We start from the raw sequence: 24,755 nt of genomic DNA, 5'->3' as shown, positions 1-24,755 counted from the left end.
GCTTGACAGCTAACCCCACCTTCCTTGCTATCATAGGATCAAGGAAGTTATGTGTGCTGCCAATGTCAACAAGAACTATAACTGAGCAGTTCTTGACTTTGCCATGTACTCTCATAGTTTTCGGGCTTATACAGCCTGCTATTGCATGGAATGAGATCTCAGGTACCTCAGTCTCGACTCCCACAGGTTCATTAGTTTCCTGTGAATCTTGTGGACCAGCCTCTTCCTTCTCAGAATCTTGTAACCATTCTAATCCTGCCATTTCAAAGAACTTGGCCTTATTACACTTATGACCAGGTTGCCACTTATCCTTACAGAAGTAACAGATTCCTTTTTCTCTTTTTGCTTTCATTTCTGCTGGTTTAAGTTTCTGAAAAGGAACTGAGGTTTTGAAGGGGGTGGGCTTTGGACCAGAATTTCCTTCTTTCCTCATGGAGTTACCAAGAAGTGAGTGGCTGACCTCATTAGGAGCAGAATGACAAGGGGAATGGAGTCTATTGTTGCCCCTAGTACTGGTGATATATTCCTCTTGGATCTTGGCTAATCCAAAAGCAGTATTTAAGGACTGAGGGTGCAACATTCTCACAGGGAGTCGTATTTCATCCCTAAGGCCACTCAAGAAGCAAGAAAGTTTATAATTTTCAGATAAACCTTTCAATCAATTAGAAAGGACCTCAAATTGAGTTTTGTAGGCACTAACTGTAGAAGTTTGCCTCAACCTTGTAATGGCCTCCATAGGGTCATCATAAGAAGAGCTGCCAAATCTTGACTGAACAGCCTTAATAAAAGAATGCCAAGAATTGAAAGAATCAGTCTCCTCAGCATCTTGAAACCAAACCAAGGCATTTCCCTCCATATAAAACGAGGCCATCAGAATCTTTTGTCCATCTGGCATGGGGTGTAAGGCAAAATAATGATTTGCCTTATAGATCCATCCCGATGGGTCATCACCATGAAACCTTGGAAAGTCTAATTTAATGCTACGAAACTGCATGCCAGAATTCATAGAGGTGTTGCCAATGTGACCCCCATCCATATGTGAGCCCTTTCCATTTCGATCAGTTCTACCTCCATTCAGTGCTTCCAACAAAAGGTCCATCTTTGAATTCAGTCCTTCCAAAGCACTCTGATGGTCTGCAACTCTCTGGTCTTGTAGTTCTTGATTTTGCTTCAAACCAAGAACAAGCTTCTCTAATTCTTTGAACCGTGTGCCTTCTGCCAAGGTAAGAGCAAGGAGAAGAAGAAAAAGAAAAAAAAAATATAGTGGTTGTGCCCAGAATTTCGAAGGGCTCTGATGCCAATTGTAACAACAGACTAGAACTGAGATCAAACAACTTGAATTACTGATCTTCGAGGGATCAGAAACCTCCACTTCAATTCACTTTCTTATTCAATGCTTACAAAGAAAGAAAGGCTTCAGTATTTATAGAAACCTTATGATTATTAACAACGGCTACAAGGGTTACTATGGTAATTTGCAACAAGTAAGTAATGACATAAAGGTACATTAATGTTATAAAAGGAACACCTGCACACCACATGACTAACTAACTAACTAACTAACTGATGCTTATACAAAGGAACACCTCACTTCACTTCCTTCTTCAGCTCGAGCTTGCTTCCTGGTGATTTAATAGTAGAACTTATTATTTAAGTTATAAGTTATAAACCCTAAGGCTATAAGTTATATTTCCCACTGCATTCCAAACATGCAATTAGACTAGAAAAGAAGACCCTTGGGTTAATATTAAACCAAACCATAGTTTCCGTTCCCTAATTTCCAAGTATATTATTCGATGAGTTTTGCTACACATCATTCTCACATATCACACTTATTTTTATTTTTATTTTTTATTTTTTTTAAATTGTTTTTGGTTTTATTCTTCTGAAACTAATTTAGTTTTTCTACTCATCATCGATACATCACATATTTGGTAAGAGAAAAAAATAAAAAAATAAAAAATAATATTATGTGTGGTGTAAGAATAGTGAAAGCCCATTTTTTTTAAAAGGAAGCATTAAAGCTTGTTCCATTAAATCAGATGTGAAATACATGGGGGAATATCCTCCATAGTAACCATTACATCAGATATGACTAAGGCATCTTGTGCCAATACATGAGGCATCACATTGCCACTTCTCTTGACATGAGTGACATTCCAAGTAAATTTCCAAGTTTCATCTTGGCTTCAGAGACATACATGCCAAAGCTGGACAGTTGATCCTCCTCTTTCTTCAAAGCTTGGACTATTTGTAGAGAATCCCCTTCAAAAATAGTATTTGTTAACCCCAGGTCCAGTGCAAAATCCACTGCTATCAGTGCCCCATATGCTTCAGCCAAAGAAGGAAGAGGAAGAAGGCTTTGGTTTCTTCTCATTGTTGCTATTATTTTTCCTTCATAATCTCTGACTACTATACAAATTCCAACTTTAGCCCTAGTTTTGTCTACTGCCGCATCCCAATTAAGCTTGTAAAAATGCATAGGAGGTGGCTGCCAAACAATAATGTTGCTGTGACTATGTGCTGAAGAGCCATTTTTATGCATTTCCAATTCTTTCATCATTCTCACGTTCTAATTAGCAGCCATGAAAACTTGATTAGGATGTCTAAAACCTTGGCTAAAAATAAACTCATTTCTCCTCCACCAAATATGCTTTGCTACCATAACAAATTTCTGAATGCACTCAGAACTCATACTTTCTGCAATAGCTTCAAAATTCTCCAAAACATCCATATGTGTGAAATGGCTTTTCTGAATCCTCTTGGAACATTGGCTCCAAACATCTTTTGCTGACTCACATTCCCATAAAGCATGTGTTACTGCCTCTTCCTCTATCTCGCATATTGAGCACTTTGGATGATCAACAATCTTCCTCTTAAACAGATTTGACTGAGTTGGAAGTGCATTTAAGCAGGCTCGCCACAAAAAAACTTTTTCTCCTTGTGTGACTTGTAGATGCCAGAGAATTTTCCAAATCTCCTTGAAATTATGACTGCTCGAGGGTTGCCCTTTAAGTGCTTGGTTCATCTCATGATGCATATGATATGCACTTTTGACTGTGAAAAATCCTGAAGAGGTTCCTTTCCATATCAATTGGTCAGGACTAGTAGATGAGATGATTAGAATTTTAGCAATGATATCTGCATCTTCTTTGTAAAAGATGTGCTCCACAAGCTCCATATTCCATCTCTTTTCCCCTCGCTTTATCAATTCCAGAACTTTAGCATTGCCATCAAGTTGAGAAACTGGGCTATTAACTATTGATGGTATGGTCTTAGGTAACCATTTATCTCCCCAAATTCTGACCTCTTCACCAGTCCCAATTCTCCAATAAGAGCCAGCTTCATCAGATTCCTTGCTTTAAGCATACTCCTCCATATATATGATGGTTTTTGACCCAACTTTGCATTCAGAAAAGAAGTCTCTTGGAAATACTTGGATTTTAGAACTTGTGAAACTAGAGAAGAGGGATTATGAATCACTCTTCAGCCTTGTTTTGCTAGTAATGCAAGGTTAAAGCCTTCCAAGTCTCAAAAACCCATCCCTCCATCAGCCTTAGATCTTCCCATTTTGCTCCAAGCCACCCAATGAATCTTTCTTTCTACCTCATGCTGTGCCCACCAAAACTTGTGCATAATGCTATTTAAATTTCGGAGGAGTTTGGTAGGGAGCATAAAAACAAATATGCTATAAGTTGGGAGAGCTTGCACAACAGCCTTGATGAATATTTCCTTCCCTGCTTGAGATAAAAATTTTACCCTTTGACTGTTGACCCTCATTCTGACTCTATCCAGAATATCTCTGAATTATTTCTCTCTTGCTTTGCCAACAATAGTTGGTAAACCAAGATACTTCTCATAAGCCATTGAGGACCTCACTCCTGCAATACTAAGGATGAAATCCTGTGTTGCCTTAGCAGTATTTCTACTGAACTGGATTGAACTTTTTTCAAGATTCAATCTTTGACCTGAGGCTTCCTCATAAGTTTTCAGGATATTATGCAGCTTACCCCATTCTAATGCATTTACCTTGCAAAATAAAAAACTATCATCAACAAAAAAACAGGTGGGAAATTTTGATTTCGCCCCTTGCAAAAGGCACTCCTATGATGACTCCCTCCTCTACCCCTTTAGTGATCATAGAGCTCAAAGCTTCAGCACACATTATGAAGAGATAAGGTGATAATGGATCACCTTGTCTAATGCCCTTTGAAGGTCTGAACTCACTTTGAGGAACACAATTGACTAAAATGGAGTAAGACACTGGTTCCACACACCTCATCACCAACTCTACCCAAGCAACATCAAACCCCATTTTACAGAGAGCAGCTCTGAGAAAATACCACTCAACCCTATCATATGCTTTGCTCATGTCAAGCTTCATTGCCATATACCATTCCCTTCCTGCCATTTTATACTTCATTGAATGCAAAGCCTCAAAAGCAACTATTACATTATCCGAGATAAGTTTTCCAGGAATGAAAGCTGATTGGTTCTGAGAAATGATGCTAGGAAGAATCTTCTTGAGCCTGTTTGCTATGACTTTGGAGATAATCTTATATAATACATTACAAAGAGATATTGGCCTGAAATAAAAAACTTTAGTACAGTTCTTCTTTTTTGGAATTAAAACAATAAAATTATTATTAATGACATCCATGTTGCTCTTTGAATTAAGCACATACAAAGCTGATTCACTGACCTGCCTCCCCACCACTTCCCAGTTTTGTTGATAAAAGGCTGCTGGATAACCATCAAGTCCAGGTGAGTTCAAGCCATCCATTTGGAACAAAGCTTCTTCAATCTCCTGAGCAATGTAGGGCCTCAGCAATGCTTGGTTCATTTCATTTGTGACTTTGGGTTTGGTGGCTGCTAAACATCCATCAATGTTCTGAGGGCTAGCAGTCGTGAAAAGCTCCTGGAAGAAAGCTTGAAATTGCTGACATGTTGTAGTTGCATTGGAAACTTCCTGACCTCTGTCATCAATAAGCTTGCTGATCCTATTGACTTTCCTTCTTTGAGAAGCACACTGGTGGAAGTACTTAGTGTTCCTATCTCCTTCTTTAAGCCATTTCTGTTTTGCTCTCTGTTTCCATTTTAGATTCTCCTCTTCCAACAGTTTTTCAATTTCAGCTTTCAAGCCTTTTATGCTGTCATGCTTGTCTCCCTAATTGCATTGTTGTAGTTTGTTGATTTGATCCATCTTTTGTTGTATTTCCTTCTTGGTATTACTCACAACCTGTTTGCTCCACAACTGTAGTTTAAATTGACATCTCTTCAATCCTTCAGTAGTATAGCTCAGTTTATTAGAAGCTAAACTACGTCTCATCCACTTATCAGCAATTAACTTCGTACACTCTTCTCTTTGACCCCAACTAACCTCATATCTGAAAATTTTGGTATGACTACTTGCACCCTGTTGAGGATTTTCCTTGGTGATGAAAATTGGGCAATGGTCAGAACTAAGAGCAGTTAATGAGAGGGTCACTGCTCCAGTGTTCCAAGCAGCCCATAAAGGATTGCATAAGGCTCTGTCTAGCCTCTCTTTAGTAAATTCAGCCCCACCACGATTGTTAGACCAAGTATACTTGTTCCCCACATACCCCATATCACTAAGGTCACAATCGTCCAGTGCCTCTCTTAAGCATTCCATCTGACCATAGGATCTCAGAGGCCCTCCAAATTTTTCGTTAGTATCTTAATTCTATGGTGGATTAGGGGTTCACTTTAGTGGATGAGCTCTCGAGGTAAGACGTTGAGCTTGGAAGAGGTAGTGACAGGAAGTAGATTCTAAAAGTTTTGGCATAATAAAGGGCATGTAAGAGCACAAGATAGAATGAAAGTGTTTCAAGTGAAGTGTAGCTCTTTTTCTAGTTTAACTTGCTTATGCACTAGATAGAGGATGAAGTCAAGGTTATGTGTATGCATGTAGGTTGCCATTTGACACGCACATAAATGGACTGCATGATATGAAAGTAGCATGGAGTCCAGGTAAGTATTATGTTCAAACTCTTCTAGAGTTTTCTAAAAGACATGAAATGAAAATGAAATGTTTTTCCTTTACGATGCCTTTCAAAATGACATGAAAGATGTTTTACGAAAGCATGCTAAGTGTTCAAAGGTATATGTATGTATGACCCTTCTTGGCAGCCCCTTTTTACGCACCCAAAGTATTAAGTGTATGCATGTGAATGGATGACTATACGTAGTACCTATTGTATGTATTTTCTACAAAAAGAAATGTTGATGCTGATGTCTCGTGCTTTAACCAATACTTTGACTGACGCGAAGAAAGTGTTTTAAACATCCTTATGAACTGATGTTTTAGGGAAGTCATGAACTGGCGCTTTATGAATGCCATGAAAGATGATGTTTAAGCTCTTACTTTTAAATGAAATTTTTCCATGAATGAGCTGTTAAATGAAAAGGACTGAAAAGGAAATGATTGAAAGGACTGAACTAAAAGAAAGGACTGAACGTTTAATGTATGAAAATACATAACGACCATATGAATGAATAAAAAGGGTACCAAAGAAATGAGCAGATTGCAATGCCGGGTAAGTAGTACTGCTAGTGCACCCAGTGCTGCCCCCTGACTGAAAGGGATTCCCAACTCGTGGCCACGGGTGGAATCCAAATCCAAAGGAAGACTGCTAACCCTAACATACGGGGTGTAACAATGTGTACCGGGCAAAGAAAGTGGTAAGAAAGAATGTAAAAATGTATGAATGCATTGCATTCTTTAAGAAATAAAGGCATTGAAGGGAGAAATGTTTTACAAAAAGAAAACTCTTTTTAAAGAAAAACTCCGTCCAGTGATGTTTTCAAATGAATGCATGTTTGCACATACGTATAGTATGTATGGAATGATGAATGCATAAATGAAAACCTATACTATTACATTTTAACAGTATGAAGTAATGCTTATGAGTCATCGACTCATTTTAGTTTTTATATATGCTCCTCCCCCTACAAGAACCGAATAAGCAGTACGTATCAAGACGAACATGGCCCATGGGGAAGAGCACGGAAGTCTAAGCATGAGAGTTTAATTGTACGATAGGCCTTTTTATTTTATTATGAGATTAATGTTTTCTGCTGTAAACCTCTTTTATTCTCAAAACACATTTTATTTTATGACGTAAAGTCTTGCACCCTGAGTATGGAAGTAAAAAGTTTTAAATTGAATGGTAATTCCCGTTGTCCATTCTAAAATCATTTTATAAAATGTCTCACCACAAGGACGGGCGTTACATAGTGGTATCAGAGCAAATCCCAGGTTATGCTGGACTCTATAACATTCTTTTCAAAATAAAAGAGAGAAAACCTTTTTCAAAGAAAGAAATCTTTTGAAAAGAGAATTGCAAGTGAAGGAAAAACCTAGACTGACGTATTCCCAAGGCATGTCCCGTCCTGCAGTAAGTACAAGAAAGTATTTTATTCTAATGCTATGATATTTTCAAATATGACCTAATTAATGCATGCATGTTAGATTGGCAACTAGTAAGAGGTAGTAATGCTAAGTATATAGAATGTAAGAGGTATCAGAGATTGAACATAGTTAGAAGATAAGGAATGGACAATGGAATGTTAGGACACGTAGAAGCAATTGCTTCCTAGTTAAGAAACGCATCAACGACCATGAGCTTAGCTAGGATCGAGATGGAAAATGAGATTGTAACTTTAAGCCTTGCTGGCAAGAATCTTAGAGTGGAGGGTATGAGCACTACGTGTTGGATGGGCTCAAGTACTTCAAACTGACTTTAAGCATGTCGACAGAGGAGTGACAAGACTTGAGGGCAAAGTTCTATACAAGAAGTAACTGAGATGTTGAACGTGCGCAAAGACGCTTGTAGACAACGCGAGGACTAGTATGAACGGGTCCATAATAAGGGTAAGCAAATTCTTAGAACACTATGCGAATTCCTAGAACGCTAAGCAAAATCCCTAGAACATTAAGCAAATTCCACGGACATAATTTATTTGAGGGGAGAATGTAACAGCCCGCTCCTTCTTTTTGACGTAAGCAAATTTGACTGCGAGTCTTGTTATGTGTGTCAAACCTTGATGGTGCGTTTTTAAAGATATTAAGTAATTTCTGAAGTAAGCCCAGTGTTTTAAAGCCCTTGAATATTTTAAATGCCCTGGAAATATTTATATGAGGTCTTTCCAATGTTATTGAACCAAGTCTGATTTCAAATAAGACAATTATAATATTTTTGAAGAGCTCTAAAAATATTATAATTATAGAAAATCATTTTAATATCATTTTATGAAAATGATTTCAGCTATTTAAAATATTATGCGATTTAAATTATGTTAAAAACTCTAATTAATTAAATGGTTTTATTATTTTAAAGATATTAAATAAGACTTCATTAGTTTATTAATGATGAATGAATATTATTTTATAAACTAAAGTTTAGTTTAAATAATATTCTATCTTAATTTCTCTCAATATTTTTGAGTTAAATTGATGTTTAATCTCTTACCGTTAGATAGTTTCAAGGATCCCAAGACGAAGGGCCTGATTAACTACCCAAGCCCTCTCTCTTTCTCCCTCACTTTCCCTTTTCCCTCTCTCTCTTTGCTCTCTTTCACACGTACGCCCCTCCCCTCTCCTTCAGCCCAACTCAACGCCACCCGACCTCACCACCACCACCACCACCACCAACGACCTCCTCTCACGCAAGCGAGTTCCCACCAACAAACCCAGCCTCCATCTCACAGCCACCCTCTCCCAAGCACGTCCGTAGCTCCTCAAGCATGGCTTCACCTTGCGCAGCTCCTAACGCCGTAGTACACGGCTACCCAGGCCACATCACCTCCACCACCTCGCACTGGCAACCACCTTTCACAGACCCAGCCACCATGAACCTCCCTTTTCCTCTTTATCGCACACACACACACTACCTATAAATGAGTTTCACACTGTTTCATTGCCACCGATAGCCCTGGCGCTGCCATGCATCGGTTTTAGTGCCACCAAGCACCACGACCGGCCTCCCTCCTCCTTTCCCCCAACTCCCCACGAAGCCCTTGGCCTCCCTCAACCACACGCCCCTTCACTCTCTAGCACACAGATTCCCCTTGGAAACCCATGCCTCTGCCTCCCTTGGCCTCCCTTAGCCTAGCCCTAAGCCCAAACCATCACTTTACATGGTGGACAACCACCATACATGGTGGATAGCCACTGTACATGGCTAACGGCCATTGTACAAGGCCTTAGCCGCCACCCACAGACCCCCACCATGTCGGTCACCCTCGCATAGCGTAGATCCACCCACTAGAATCTTAGATCTGGTCACCAAGATAGTCCAGTCGGAAGGTCACAGTAGTGACCACTACCACACGAGCTAGTGGCTTCCGATGCCACTGGCCATGCCGAATAGCGAGTAATGCACGGGTTACCTTGACGATGGTATTACCGTCTATCCCTCGTTATTTATGTTATATGTTAGTTGGTTGGTTAGGTTGTAGACTATGCTTTTAGTAATTGTGGAGTTCGCTGTGTAGTGAGGTGATGTGGTGTTTTGTAGTGTTGTGGACTGTGTTGTGAAGTGTGGATTGGGAAGAGTACACGTGGAGTGTATTCTGTGTGGCGTAGCGTGTGTAAAGGGAGTGCATGTGGGGTGTACTCCATTAGTTGAAACGATACACTGTGTGGCATGTCGCGAAGATAAGGATGGTTACATAGTTGATACGCATAAAACATGATGAGTAGTATCAGGAACTGTGGAATAGTGTCCCGAAGTAGTTATGATATGGCCTGTAGTCTGAGGTGACATGTGTCACCGTGTAGTTGACTTATGGCTGGGAGTATGTGCGAAGTGACAGAACAAGGGTAAGAGTGAGCAACAGAAACATGACGGGGGAATGTCATGGAGTGAATGGTTAAGCAAGAAGTCATGCTTGTGATGAGTGAGGAGTCAGCATAAGAGTGATGTAGCGGAATGTTAGGTGACGTAACAAGGTCACAATGTAGCTTGGGAGTAGTCTCGAGCTATATGACATGCGTAAAGTGTAGTTGTGAACGTGGTCTTGTCGTGTTAAATGTTGGGATAAACTGTTAAACGAGAAGGGTAGCATGAAGAGTCATGCTAGCCGGGTTAAGAGAAGGTTGGTATCGGAGTATGGCGCTTGTCCCTACGAGCATGTGATCAACGTGTTATATGTTGATCTTAGGTTATAAAGGGGGGTAACGTACGTGTGTAATTCCGTGAGACACATGTACCGGACGGATTCACCATATATAATGGGTAATCTGTCCTAAGCATGCTTCCACGATGCTTAAGCCTCAGAGTTGGCTTAGAGCCAAGTGGCGTGAATGTGTGTGAATGAGGATTAGCATGGGCTAAGATGCATGAAGGTAGTGATGGGTGTATTGTCTAGGACTGGGATGCATGACTTCGTCAGTCTAAGTCATTCATCGGAGTGTGGCCAATAAGAAGAATAAGATGAAGGTCTTAGTGTCATAATCCTAAGGTGAATCATGGGTTTACTTTAGTGGATGAGTTCTTGAGGTAAGACCTTGAGTTTGGAAGAGGTATGACCGTAAGTAGATTTTGAAGGTTTTAGCATAGTAAAGAGCACGTAAGAGCACGGGATATAATGAGAGTGTTTCAAGTGAAGTGTAGCTATTTTTCTAGTTTAAGTTGCTTATGCACTAAATAGAGAATGACGTCGTGGTTATGTGTAAGCATGTAGGTTGCCATTTGACACACACATGAATGGACTGCATGATATGAAAGTAGCATGGAGTCCAGGTAACCCTAACACACGAGGCGTAACAGTGTGTACTGGCCAAAGAAAGTGATAAGAAAGAATGTATGAATGCATCGCATTCTTTAAGAAATGAAGGCATTGATGGAAGAAACATTTTACAAGAAGAAAACCCTTCTTAAAGAAAAATTCTGTCCAGTGATGTTTTCAAATGAATGCATGTATGCACGTATGTGTAGTATGCATGGAATGATGAATGCATGAATGAAAACCTATGTTATTATATTTTAACTGTATGAAGTAATGCTTACGAGTCATTGACTCATTTTAGTTTTTATGTATGCCCCTCCCCCCACAGGAACTGAATGAACAGTACACGTCAGGATGGACACGGCTCAAGGGGAAGAGCACGAAAGTCTAGGTATGAGAGTTTACTTGTTCGAGAGGCCTTTTTATTTTATTATAAAATTAATATTTTCCGCTGTAAACCTATTTTATTCTCAAAACACATTTTATTTTATGACGTTGAGTCTTGCAGCTTGGGTATGAAAGTAAAAATATTTAAATCGAACGATAATTCCCGTCGTCCTTTCTAAAATCATTTTATAAAAAGTCTCACCACAAGGACGGGCGTTACAGAGACCTACTAAAAAAGAAAGGGAGAGTGAAGTAAACCGAGAGAGAGAGATATGAGAAGGGGTCGAGGGGCTTACCAGCAGTGTGCTTGTGGTCGGGAGGGACTCTGGTAGTAGCAAGACAGTGAGTGAAGCAACATGGACTGAGGTGTGAGGCAAAGAGTGGTGTTTAAGGTCTAAGCAGCTTGGCTCTAGTGCTCTGTGGTGGGGGTGGCCGCTGCAACACTATAACGCAACAAAGAGAGAGGTAGGAGATGGTTGGAAAGCAAGATCGTGAGAGTGGGTGAGAGTTGCAAATGGAGAGAGAGATACAAGGACGAATAGAAACATACCAACATGACGAGCGGCAACTGTCAACAACAAAGGGTTGCAGCGGTGCAACCTATGGAGTATGGCCTTAGCAGTGGCAGTGCATTACAAGCTGCAACACATGGGGGAGAAGAGAAAGAACAAAGTGAGAGAAATGGAGAGAGAGAGAGAGAGAGAGAGCGAAGAGATTGAGAGGGAATCAAACTAGGAGAGATAGATGTTGGGGTTGGGAGAGAGGAGAGGCATTCGGAGTGGGCGTTGGAACTTGTGACGGTGAGTGGGGGTGCATGTTTGACCAGAATAGAGTGCTTTTTGCTCCAAAAAATCGACCATAGTTCAAGGAATCAATATGTGGTGGTGGTTTGTGCAAATACAATGAATATACAAGTTGTACAGTGCATGAGAGTAAACCGATGTATGTGATTGATGATGAGAGATAGGGCAGCAATATATTAAGTTCTTAGAAAGTCTCTAGATGACATATGGTTAATGGAAAAAAATACCAAATAACACATTACGTATGAGACTTTGTAAGCACTAGGAAATCGGTGGCTTTGATGCCATGATAAACAAGTTAAAAGGGAATTAAGAGAGAGAACGACTTGTATTTCTTTGTATCTAAATGTATAAAAGAATGCCATATATAAGTGAACATGGTTAGAGGAATAATGAAAATTCAATATATACAAAATAAGCCAAAGATAATATTTGATATATGCTAAATATGGTATAAGTAAGGCATATTACAAAATAAGGCTTACTACATTTCACAAACCATTTTACTACTATTAAGATAATTCTCATCTCATATTCTTATACTCAAATAAGCCCTTAGTGTTTGTAACACCCCGTATTTTAGTGTATTTTTACTGAAAGATTATTTTTATTTATTCAAAAATTTATTCTCTTATTTTAAAATTGTTGGATTTTTAGTGGGTTTATTTTATGATTTTTAATTTTGTGAAAATTATATTTTGAAGTGCTTTCTTATTATTAATTATTGTTATACGTTTAAAATCTCTTTATTCTAAATTAATTACTGTGGGATTTAATTATCTTAATTTCACTTTATCATTACGTTTAAATTATTTTATTTAACTTGTGGTTTTGAAATCGATTCCGTTGGATCATTTTTGTGACCCAAGATATGAGGATTGGACCTCATTTCTTTCCCTCCATTTTTCTTCCCTCTCATTTTCTTTTCTTCTTTCGTTCTTTTTCCTCATTTTTCTCCTTCGGTTCCCTCCCGCGTGATGCTCTCTCACTCCCTCTCTTCCGTTTGTTTGCTTCTTCTACACCTAGTGCCGCTATGAGCTGGCGATGACCGACACCGCCCAGCCCATTAGCCTCCCCAGCCACCAACGACCTCACCCCACCAACCTCAGCTCCTCTCGCGCCGCTGTTAGCCACCACGAGCCTCTCCAACCTACGGCCACCATTTGCTCTAGCGCTGCCATCGTGCCACCTCTGGCCACCATCTTCTCACCACCTCATCTTCGACCTCTTAGCAACCCATTGGACCCAACTTCCAACTCTATTTTCGTTTTGGGTGTTTTTGCACTTCAACCGCCTATTGCGCCGCCACCCACGGCCAACCACCACCACTACTAGCTTCACCGACATCCCTAGGCCCTACCCTATCATTCTTGGGTCTTCGTTTATCCCCGTTGAAAAGTGGGTATTTGAGACCCACTGCCACAATGCATTTTGCACTATTACGTTGCTTAGACGTCACTTCTTGCAGCTTTGTGATCCTTCAGAAATTGCTATATTGCAATGTAAGTATTTCTCCAAAGAAATTTTGTGATTTAAATGTATTTTTGCACTAACTCATTTCACTGTATTTGGTTGGACATGCCGAATTGAGTCCGAGGAGTACGGGAGTCGGATGGATTGGTGATTGGAGTTGTTTGTGAGATTATTGGGTTGGTAATTGTTGGTTTGGATATTGTGTTGTTCATGTACATTGCATTTTGCACGCAAGATCATGTTTGTAAAGGAAACTGGGTTTTCATGTATTGCATTCATGTTCATGTGTTTATGAGAACTGGGTTTTCATGTGAGAATGGATTTTGGGTGCCTGTGTATCACGACCCCAAGCCGAGATAGGACATTATCTCGGTGGAGCTCCTCTGGTTACTTAGGAGCGGAATATACTGAGTAACGTCCCCTAGATTGTCGTTGGGCGACAATAGGATCGAACGAGATGGTCTTGTGCCGACTCCGTGGTCCTTCTGCTGGCGGGGACTAGAGAATGTCTGGCCATGAACGCGCTGGGTGCGGAACTGGGCATTGCTACGAAGTCAGGACGTGCGGATAGTCCCTAGGGAAGATCATGGTACATATGGTAATAATGGATTAATGGATTATTTTCTGGGAAAATATTTTACGGATATTTTGGGCCAAATGGGATTTTGGTGTGTTGGAAAATGTTCATTTTCGGGGAAAATGATGCTTTGAGAATAATGCATATTTCATCATATGCATGCATGTTGGTCGCATTAATGCATTTTTATTCCTGAGGGTTGTTTGGGTTATTCTTACTTGCGGTACCATTTTGTGGTAACCCAGATTTTGATGCAGATGAGGAGGATAAGGGCGAGCCTGAAGAGATGGCTCTGCTCGAGGAATGATCTGGGATCACTTGCTTAGCTATTTTATTTTACTGTATTGTATTTTAATTTTGGATGATTGTATAACTGCTATTTAAACCGCTACTGATGTTTAGATTCTATTTAAATTTTGATACTTAGTTGACTAATCCGCTGCGTTGTTTTGTACACCGTTGCATGTACACACACACTTAGCACTTACGTTGGGATGCGTGACCGTGTTGTCATCATCTTGGCATCTCGATTCCTGTGTTTCCTTAGATGGGGGTCGGGGGCGCCACAGGTGGTATCAGAGCAGTTCGGCTCTGAGTAAAACCACGTATCCCTTAGGATAGTACCAGAAATTATTTTATTGTTTTAAAATAATTTTTAAAGTGTTGTAAGTTAAATTATTTATTTTAAAAATAAATATGTGATATTATGAGTTTATTGTTATTTTATTTATGTTAATTGATGTTATTTAATTCTATTTTATCTTATTGTATTTTTGGTGTTGCTTTCGGTTGAGTTTGATTTTGTCTGGGTTTAAGCGGGGTTGAAGATTGCTCTATGACAGGAATATGGTGAGACCAAGAAGGCAAGCTGATGTGCTCAAGGATGAACTACCCAGGGGTGATGGAAATTATGCCATGGCGAGGGCGTTGAATAGGATGACAGAGTTCCTCCAGCAAAATTTCCGACCGCCGCAAGGAGATCCAAATAGAGCGGTCCAAGTTGGGTGCACCTATGAGCGCTTCATAGCGCATAGGACTCCTGCCTTTACTGGGGAGGAGGATCCACTGCGAGCTAGGAGGTGGATTCAAGATCTAGAAAGAACATTTGAAGTTTGTGGGTGCACTGAGGCCCAGATGGTATTATATGGAAGCTATATGCTGCAAGGTGAAGTGGCAAACTGGTGAGAGACCAAGCGGCCACTCCTAGAAATGGAGTTGGGATCCTTGGCTGCTGTGTCGTGGCAGCGTTTTAAGAAAGAATTTAACGACCAATTCTTCCCTGTTTCGGTGAGACGGCAAAAGGCTTGAGAGTTCAATAATTTGGTTCAAGGAGACATGACTGTCGAGCAATTTGCAAGGAAATTTATAGAGATTGGACGGTTCGCTCCTCACCTTATTGCTACTGAGGAGTTGCGGGTTGAGCTTTTCCAGGAGGGTCTGCGCCACGAGGTACGTAGACAAGTAGCCTGTCTTCAGATTATGGAATTTCAAAGTTGGTGGATTTGGCCAGTATTGCAGAGTGGGAAAATAGTTTTGGGGTAGGCTCCCCTCCAGGTCGAAAGAGGCGAAGTTATGTTGGTGAAGGAAGTAGTTCTGGGTCGCCGCATAAGTTCGTGCAAAGGACTGGTACCCATTCGCAGACAACCTCTGGTGTTCGTGCTGGTGGCCGAGCCCCAGTTTGTAGCAGGTGCAATAGAGCCCATGAGGGCGACTGCGGCCAAAGGGGAATTCTGTGTTTTAGATGTGGCCTGCCAGGTCACTTTGCTCGTGAGTGTCCCAGTCTAGTTCAAGGAGGTCAAGGAGGACAAGGAGGTCGACGAGGTGGAAGGGGCAACCAGAGACAGTTGGTACAAGCCAGAGTCTATGCAGTGACTCCTGGTGATGTGGATTATGGGGCTCCAGAGACCCACGATGCTGGGGTTGTGACGCCCCCAGATTCCGCTTGGGATCGGATGGACATATGAAGCGTCGGAACATGCAACATAAGGTTATTTGCCCCCGTTCATGACATATAAGATGCAATGTTCCTAACATGCATCTAGCATTATGCAATATTCGCAGCGGATAATAAATTTCTTTCTTTCTTTAGCAATATTATGCACCAAATTGAAATATCTCGAATACTTAAAATATACTTCATACTTAATGACATGTTAAATAACTAAGATCACAACAATAGTCCATATGGTTGTGATAAAAAGAGTGCTGGAGATTGAACTCCACAAATACAAGTAGTAAATTGAGGTAACTACTGTATTATCATCTACGTCGCACCGTCGCTTAGTCCACTGTTTCCAATTGGTTGATTCTCGGTTCTCCTTCAGATCCTATAACAAAATCTACCATTCGGGAGGAATGGTAGTTGGGACTACCACAGTGAGATTTGATTACAAATCTCAGCAAGTTAATAGAAAACTTCCACACAGGTTAATGATGCATGCATGACAGTGAAAGCATGAATGTATAATCAAATCATAAGTAATCATAGCATAACTTAACATACAACATAACATAACTGGCATAACTTAAACTGAAACTGAAGCTTAACATGTACGTGACTTGAAACATAACATGGACTTGAAACATAGAATGAACGTGAACTTAAAATTTAACATGGAATTGAAACATAACATGAACGTGAACATGTATAATTTGAACATGAACTTAAGCATGACATAACATAAATGTGAACTTGGAACATAACGTAAACGTGAACATAACATAACATGAACTTGAAACATATTCTTGTCTCATGGGATTACCATGATTCCGTGAACGTAAACTTGAACATAACATAACGTGAACTTGAAACATGGCTTAAACGTGAAATACATGAACTTGAAATCTTATTCAATAGACTCAATCATTAAAGTGACCATATGGGTGCTACACAGGTCCCCTTGAGCCGTGTGTCCCTGCCGATTACCGCATCACATCACAAGTTTCTATACCAGCTATGAGTGCGTTAATACGTACTCCACATATTCTACGTGTCACAATTGCTGTGTCTCACGTAGTGTATGCTCCACAGTTGTTGTGGCCCCATACTTCATGCTCCACAGTTGTTGTGGCCCCATGACTTATTTGTTTGTGCCACACTTGCTGTGGACACACGTAACATAATGTGTGGCACCATCGGCGTTAGTGCCTGGCGCGCTCCGGTGACCAGCTAATTAGGCCCCATTCGCAACCTGTTGACTGTACTTCGTCAACCCAGGGAATTTCACACCTATTTAGACACTCCAGCGTGAACAAAGGAGTTCCACTAGGATATTACCCCATCCTAGCGCTTAGGGTCGTGATTGACATGAATAACTTAACTGGCATACATGACATTTCATAACGTGACGTAACATGAACGTGACATAAAAGACAAAAGTCCTGACGTAGCATAACGTGACATGAATGTAAGATGACAGACATGACATACTTCAAGACATAAATGTAACAGAGTACATTTCATAACATGGCATACATGTAACATGCAACATTTCGTAACATGGCATACCATATAACAGACAACATTTCTTAACATCGTGTAACATGTGACAGTGAATATTACGTGACATGAAATACATGTAACAGATGACATACTTAACTTAACATGACATACTTGCAATGTATAGGAATACGTGACAGAATATCTTTTGTAATAGATGAATAATTCATGACAGAATAAATTCTATGTAACAGATAAATATGTAATGACTTGGCATGGCACATATGATAACATGCATACATAAAATTTAGTTCCCATACTTATCACTCATACACATTAAACTGATAGTAAGTTAAAAGCTAACTTACCTCGATCGTCGCGTTCTATTAGAATAAAGCGTGAAACACGAGGAACTGTAAAAGGGTGTTCTAAAAGTTAGAAATTAATTACTAACAATTATGACCATTTTACCCCTAACTTAAGGATTTGATATCCTAATTCCAAAAATTACCAAAATTTACATTGCTCATGTAAATTTTGTCCCAAACTCAAATATCAACTCAGAAAATTTAAGACCAATCACAACTATGAAAAACTCACTATGGCCGAAACCTACATTGGACATTTGTCTTGATTTTGGTTGCAATTCTTTCAAGTTCCAAAACTCATGAATAAACCAAAATCTTGTAACAAAGATCTTCCTATCCTAAGTTTAAAAACACCCTTAAAAATATCCATTAAGAAAAAGCTAATTATCAAAACCAAACTTTTTGTAAAAAGACCCAAACTTTTTAACAAAAAGTAAACCTTAAATCACAAGTTTTGACCTTAATAAAAACATCTCCAAGAATTCCAAAAAATCAAATCTTACTTCTAACATATTCATAACACCATCCTAAGATCAAACATGCTTTAAATCATCAAACAAAACTCACCAAAAATCACAAAACAATACTTGGAGTTTTTGGTTTTAAACGTAGTCCAAAACAGAAACTGATTTTCCCAACTAACTATGATCAGTCTCTTGATCTATGGCTTAAAGACATGTGATCTTCAAACTAACACATCAAATGGTTTAAAAATGTGTCCTAAAGAAGATCCAACCGTCAAACTTAAAATCACATGGCTAAAATTTAATAAAACATGGATCTAACTCAAAAACATCAAAGTTTAGGCCTAACCGAAATCCTCTTGCATAGAAAATTATATCTTTAAAACTAATACTAAATATCTTCGAAATAACATCCTAACATGTATATAAGAGGCTTAGGATCATCATATAAAAATATAAAAGCGTTTGGAATAAGATTAAACCACGAAATATTCAAACTTTCACCAAACAGAAACTATTTTTCCACTTCCAGTTTTCAAGTTTCTAACTCTAAGAGAATCTATCATCAAAAGCTTTATCCAAGCAACAAAACCTCAATGAACATTCATAAACACATGTTAACAACACTCCATAAAATTTTCGGACCAAGATATGTCCATTAGCTTGGTCAAAACTTCCAAAACATGGCATACTCTCCAGTTTCACGCCCAGAATGACCTTTCCATGGTTAAAAATACTTTTTACTGATCAAATGAGCATGGAATGAGACTAATAAGATGTCCACGGAAACTAGACTCAAATACTAACAACTTATGTGCAGGAATCATCCCGGGAAAATACTTACAAAGGGTCTAAAATAGCCACGCAAAATGTCCCAGAAATCTGCCCGAGAGAGCTCTTTTGGGTTTCTCTCTAAGAACGGGGGAAAAGAAGTGATAAAATGGAATGAAAAATGCCTTGCACGACTATAGACTCCTGGAGGGGGAAGTTGTGGGCTGGAATGACCCTTGATTGGAGGTGGCTATGTGACATAAAGTGGAGAATAGTGAAGGGCAGAGACTGCCTGCAGCAGTTGTGAAAGATGGAGGTTGATGGAGTGGATTTCTCCTTCACATGAAGGCACTATTGGGTGCAGCCAATGGCAGTAGATGGTCTGCCATGTGGGGGAGGAAACTTCTCCAAGAAGCTTTGCCAAGGTGGCCAATTTCGTGGGCCTTGGTGGGCCCCACCAAGTGGGCTTCGATTTGGGGTTTAAAGGGGGTTTGGTTAGGGTTTGAGATGCTATCAAGCCCAAAATCAATTTTTCTTGACCCAATCAAATTCTCAAGGTTTAAAAGGTTGAATAATGATGTCATAACAAGGATTTGATTAATTAATAGCGTGTGGAAGTGATTTAATCAAGTGATTAAACACAATGCTAGAAATCGGATTAAAAAGGGTTTGGAGGCCAACTTTAGGGTTTGGGAAAACCATTTAGGGTTTTGGTTTCAACCAAGCTTTTGGGGTTTCAAATGGATTCCAACCATTTAGGGTTTTGCTAGGGTTGAAACCCTCTTTGGTCTGGCACAATTTGGTTGAACAGATGAAACACAGCTTTGCTTAGGTGACATGATCTTACACCTTGACTTCCTTCACAAATCCATATAATGGTTCCTCTTTGTGCCAAGTGTCTAATACCATTTACTATGTGCGGCTAAGATTTTGCCAAGTGTCCAAATAAAACTTCTCTAACCTAATTTAGACATTCCACACTGTGATTTTGAAAACACTGCAATGGGTGCGCTTATCGAGGTTACTATTCACTCCAAAAAAATACATAATAAACTTAGTACTAAAAAATTCTAAATATTCATATTAACCTATAGTGAAAATCGTTTAACGAAATTCAACCCCGAAGTAACCCTAAAAATAATTTCACAATTTTTAACAGACGTTTCATCCGGAATTATGAAAATAAGTTATTGCGCCATAAAATTCTAAATAATCCACTGAGTCTAATGGGGTAGACCATAACGCATTCTGACACTTCTAACTACCTTAAATAATTAAACTCATATTTCTAGCACCATAGTGAGTGATGACACTGAGTATGTTGACAGACTAAAACCTGTGCGATTGGTCGATTCGTAAAAACTTATGAGGTTTTCACGAGATTTCTAAAGTCAATAGAAATTCCACCAATGAATTTCTAGCGGGCTGTTACAGGGGTGATTACTGGTATGCATTTAGTTATTTTATTTTGATTTAATGTTTGGTGTGGCTGGGTTTTTTTGAATTTTTCTGGTGGATGTGTTTGCTTCAGGTAGAGTTCGTCTATATGATTTTTATGCATGTACTTTGTTTGATTCTGGGGAGTCCCAATCTTTTGTGTCCGCCACTTTTGCACGGATGTGTAATCTAGTCTGTAACAGCCCGCTAGAAATTCATTGGTGGAATTTCTATTGAGTTTATGAACCTCGTAAAAACCCCATAAGTTTTTACGAATCGACCAATCGCATCGGTTTTAATCTGTCAACATAGTCATTGTTATCACTCACTGTGGTGCTAGAAATATGAGTTTTATTTATTTGAGGTGGTTAGAGGTGTTAGAATGCGTTATGGTCTACGCCATTAGACTCAGTGGATTATTTAGGATTTTATGGCGCAATAGCCTATTTTCATGATTCTGGACGAAACGTCTGTTGGAAATTGTGAAATTATTTTTAGGGGCACTTCGAGGTTAAATTTCGATAAAATATTTTCACTGTAGGTTAATATGAATATTTAGGAATTTTTAGTGTTAAGTTTATGATTCACTTTTTTTGGAGTGAATAGTAATCTCGATAAGCGCACCAATTGCAGTGTTTCAAAATCATAGTGTGGAATGTCCAAAATAGATTTGAGAAATTTTATTTGGACACTTGGCATGATCTTAGCCACACTTAGTAAATAATATTAGACACTTGGCACCATGAGGAACGTTTGTTGGATTTGAAGGAATCAAGGTGTGAGATCATGCCACCTAAGAAACTTTGTTTCATCTGATCAACCAAATTGTGCCAGACCATAGAGGATTTCAGTCCTAGTGAAACCCTAAATGGTGGGAATCCAATTGAAAGCCCAAAAGCATGGTTGAAATCGGAACCCTAAACTATTTCCCCAAAACCCTAAATTTGGCCTCTAAATATTTTCTAATCCAATTTCTAACATTGTGTTTAATCACTTGATTAAATCACTTCCACATGCTATTAATCCTTCAAATTTGTGTTAACATCATTATCCAACCTTGTTAACCTTGAAAAATTGATTGGGCCAAGTGATATTGGATTTGGGCTTGATAGCAACCCAAACCCTCTTTAAATCCCAAAATTTAGGCCCATTCGGTTTAAGCCCATTAAGGCCCACGAAATTGGTTACCATTAGCATTGCTTTATGGCTAAGTTTTGTACCCCCACTTGGCTGGCCAGATCTTTACAAGGGCCTAGAAGGTTCTTGAAGTACAAAGCTAAAGGTCCACCTCACTCTTTCACTCATACACTCCACCTTGAGAAAATATCTTGGACTGATTTTTATGAGAAGAAAAGGGCAACACTCAACCTTTCCTTCAGTCCTATCACCTTCCATAACTTGTGTAAGAGGCTCTCCAGTCCACTTCCCACGAAAAGCAACTCTCCTTTACACTTTTCCTTCATAGAACACAAAAGACACTCTCGGACAGTTTTTTGTACCTCTTTTGAACGCCTATTGCGAAGCTTTTGTAAGTATTTTCTCGCAAAGTTTCCTTCATTAAAGTTGTTTCTTTTGGAGTCTAGTTTACGTGGATATCTTATTCATTCCATTTTGACATTACTTGATCAGTAAAAAGTTGTTTAGACGCTACAAAGGTCATTCTGGGTGATAAACTGGAGAGTGTGTTATATTTTGGAGTTTTTGACCAAGCTAATGAATAGATATTGGTCCGAACTTTTTATGGAGTACTGTTAACATGTGTATATGATTATTGGTTGAGGATTTGTTGCATGATTAAAAGTTTTGGTGAAATATTTTCTTAGGTCTAGAAACTTAGAAACTGGAAGAGGAAAAACAGTTTCTGTTTTGAGAAAGTTTAAATCTTTTATGGTTTAATCTTATTCCAATGGCTTTGATATTCTTCGTGGAAGATCCTAAGCATCTTATATACATTTTAGAATGTTATTTTGAAGATATTTTATGTTAGTTTCGAAGATATGAAATTTTATGCATTGAGATATTTGGTTAGGCCAAAGTGATGATGTTCTTGGCTAAATTTATGTTTTGGGTGATGTTTAACCATGTGATCTTGAGTTTGATGCTTGGATTTGTTTTAGGACACCCTTTTAAACCATGTGATGTTTTGGTTTGAAGATCACCTCTTTATAAGTAATGGATCAATAGGTTGATCAAAACAAGTTAGAAACAAAATTCTGTTTTGAACTTAGAAGAAAAAACCAAAAAGCTGAAGTATGGTTTTAGTGATTTTGATGACTTTTGTTCATGATTCAAAACATGATTATTCTTAGGAATATGTTATGAGAATAGCAGAAGAAAAATTTTGGTTTAATCATGAGTTTTGAGATTTGAAAGAATTACAACAAAAATCAAAGGAAATAGCCTATGTAAGTTTCGGTCCTATGGAGTTTTAATGGTTGTGTTTAGTTTTAAATTTTTCTGAATTGATATTTGAGTTTAGGACAAAATTTACATAAGGCATGTAAATTTTGGTGATTTTTTGAGTTAGGATGCAAAATCCTTAAGTTAGGGGTAAAGTGGTCATTTTCCCACATGTAGAGGGTAAAATGGTAATTTTACTCTAAGTTGATATTTCTCCATATTCCTAATTGTTAGTGATTAAGTTCTAATTTTTAGAAATCACTACTTTCAATTTCTCCTGATCGCACTTGAGTTTTGTCTCGAAGCACGAAAATCGAGGTAAGTTAGCTTTTAACTTACTATCAGTTTAATATGTATGAGTGATAAGTAAGGGAACTAAAGTGTATGTATGCATGTTATCATATGTTCCATGCCAAGTGTAATACCCAGCTCCTTCTTCTTACGTACGCTTCTTCTTTCTGACGTATGTTTCGTCTTTATGACGTAAGCAAATCCAGAAGGCAGAGATTATGTGATCATCTGCCCTTCCTCCTAGCGACTACGAGTCACGTCATGCGTGTCGAACCATGATGGTGTGTCTCTTAAGGTATTAGGTGACTTCAAAAGTACGTCCAGTGTTTTAAATGTACTGGAAATAATTATATGAGATATTTCCAGTATCGTTGAGTTAAACTTGTTTTTAAATGAGACAATTATAATATTTTGAAGAGCTCCAAAACATTATAATTGTCGGAGATCATTTTAATAGTAACTATTAAAATGATTCTAGTTATTTAAAATATTATGGGATTTAAATTATGTTGAGAACTTTTATTAATTAAATGGTTTAACCCTTTCAATATGTTAAGTGAGACTTCATCATTTTATTAATGATGAAAAAATATTATTTTATAAACTAAAGTCAGTTTAAAATAATATTTACCTTAATTCCTCTAAGTGCTTTTAATTAAGTTAACGTTTACGCATTTTCAAATAAGTGTTCTAATTCCTTGTCATTAGATCGCTGTGTAGATCCCTAGACGAAGGAACTGGGCTAAATACCTAGACCCCCCTCTCTTTCCCTCTCATTTCCCTGTAACCCTCTCTCTCCTCCCTTTTTCATCGGTGTACGCAGTATGCATCTCCTCCACGCCGAAGCTTCCAACGCACAGCCAGGCACCGCCGTGCGTCGCCAGGCCACACCGCCAGCACCACCAGCTGCTCCTCACGCCGGCGAGCTCAGCCATGGCAGCCCCTCCCCGGCGAGCTCAGCCATGGCAGCCCCTCCCCCTCACACTCCCTCTTCCTCTCCGTTGGAAGTACACAGCCCGAATGGGTTGGTGCTCGTAGCGCCGCCGTGAGCCGCCCAACGGTTCCACCTCCACCACCATCGACCTCCTCCCACGCCGGCGATCCCTCACCGGCAAAGCTAGCCCCTGTCGCGCGGCCACCTTCTCCATGCACGCACACAACTTCTCACACATAGTTTCATCGTGCTTAGCCTCTCCACCGCCGTACGCGGCAGCCCAAGCCACCACGCTGCCACCGACAGCCTCTCCCCTCACGGGTGAGCCCCTTCCTCGGAACCCCAAGCCATGAGAAGCCCCCTCTCCTCCTCCGTCGCACGCACGCAAGAAACCCATTTATGGGTTTCGCACGGCTTCAAGGCCACCGACGGCCCTAGCGCCGCCGTGCACCAGTTCCAGCTCCACCAAGCGCCTCCCCTGGCCACCATGGCTCCTCCTCGAGCTCCTCCAAGCCAACCAAGCCTCCCTCTCCCACTTCCATGCTTTGAGGCACACGAGTTTCACGTGGAAACCCACGGCTCCGCCTTGCTCCGCCACCCCAGCCGCCTTGAAGGCCACCAGCAACCTCCCTTGACCTCCCTTAGCCCAACCTTAGGTC

This window comes from Juglans regia, chromosome 8 (assembly GCF_001411555.2).
Source record: "Juglans regia cultivar Chandler chromosome 8, Walnut 2.0, whole genome shotgun sequence".
NCBI classification, from domain to species: domain Eukaryota; kingdom Viridiplantae; phylum Streptophyta; class Magnoliopsida; order Fagales; family Juglandaceae; genus Juglans; species Juglans regia.
The sequence above is the reverse complement of the archived record's forward strand: the minus strand, read 5'-3'. Positions refer to the sequence as shown.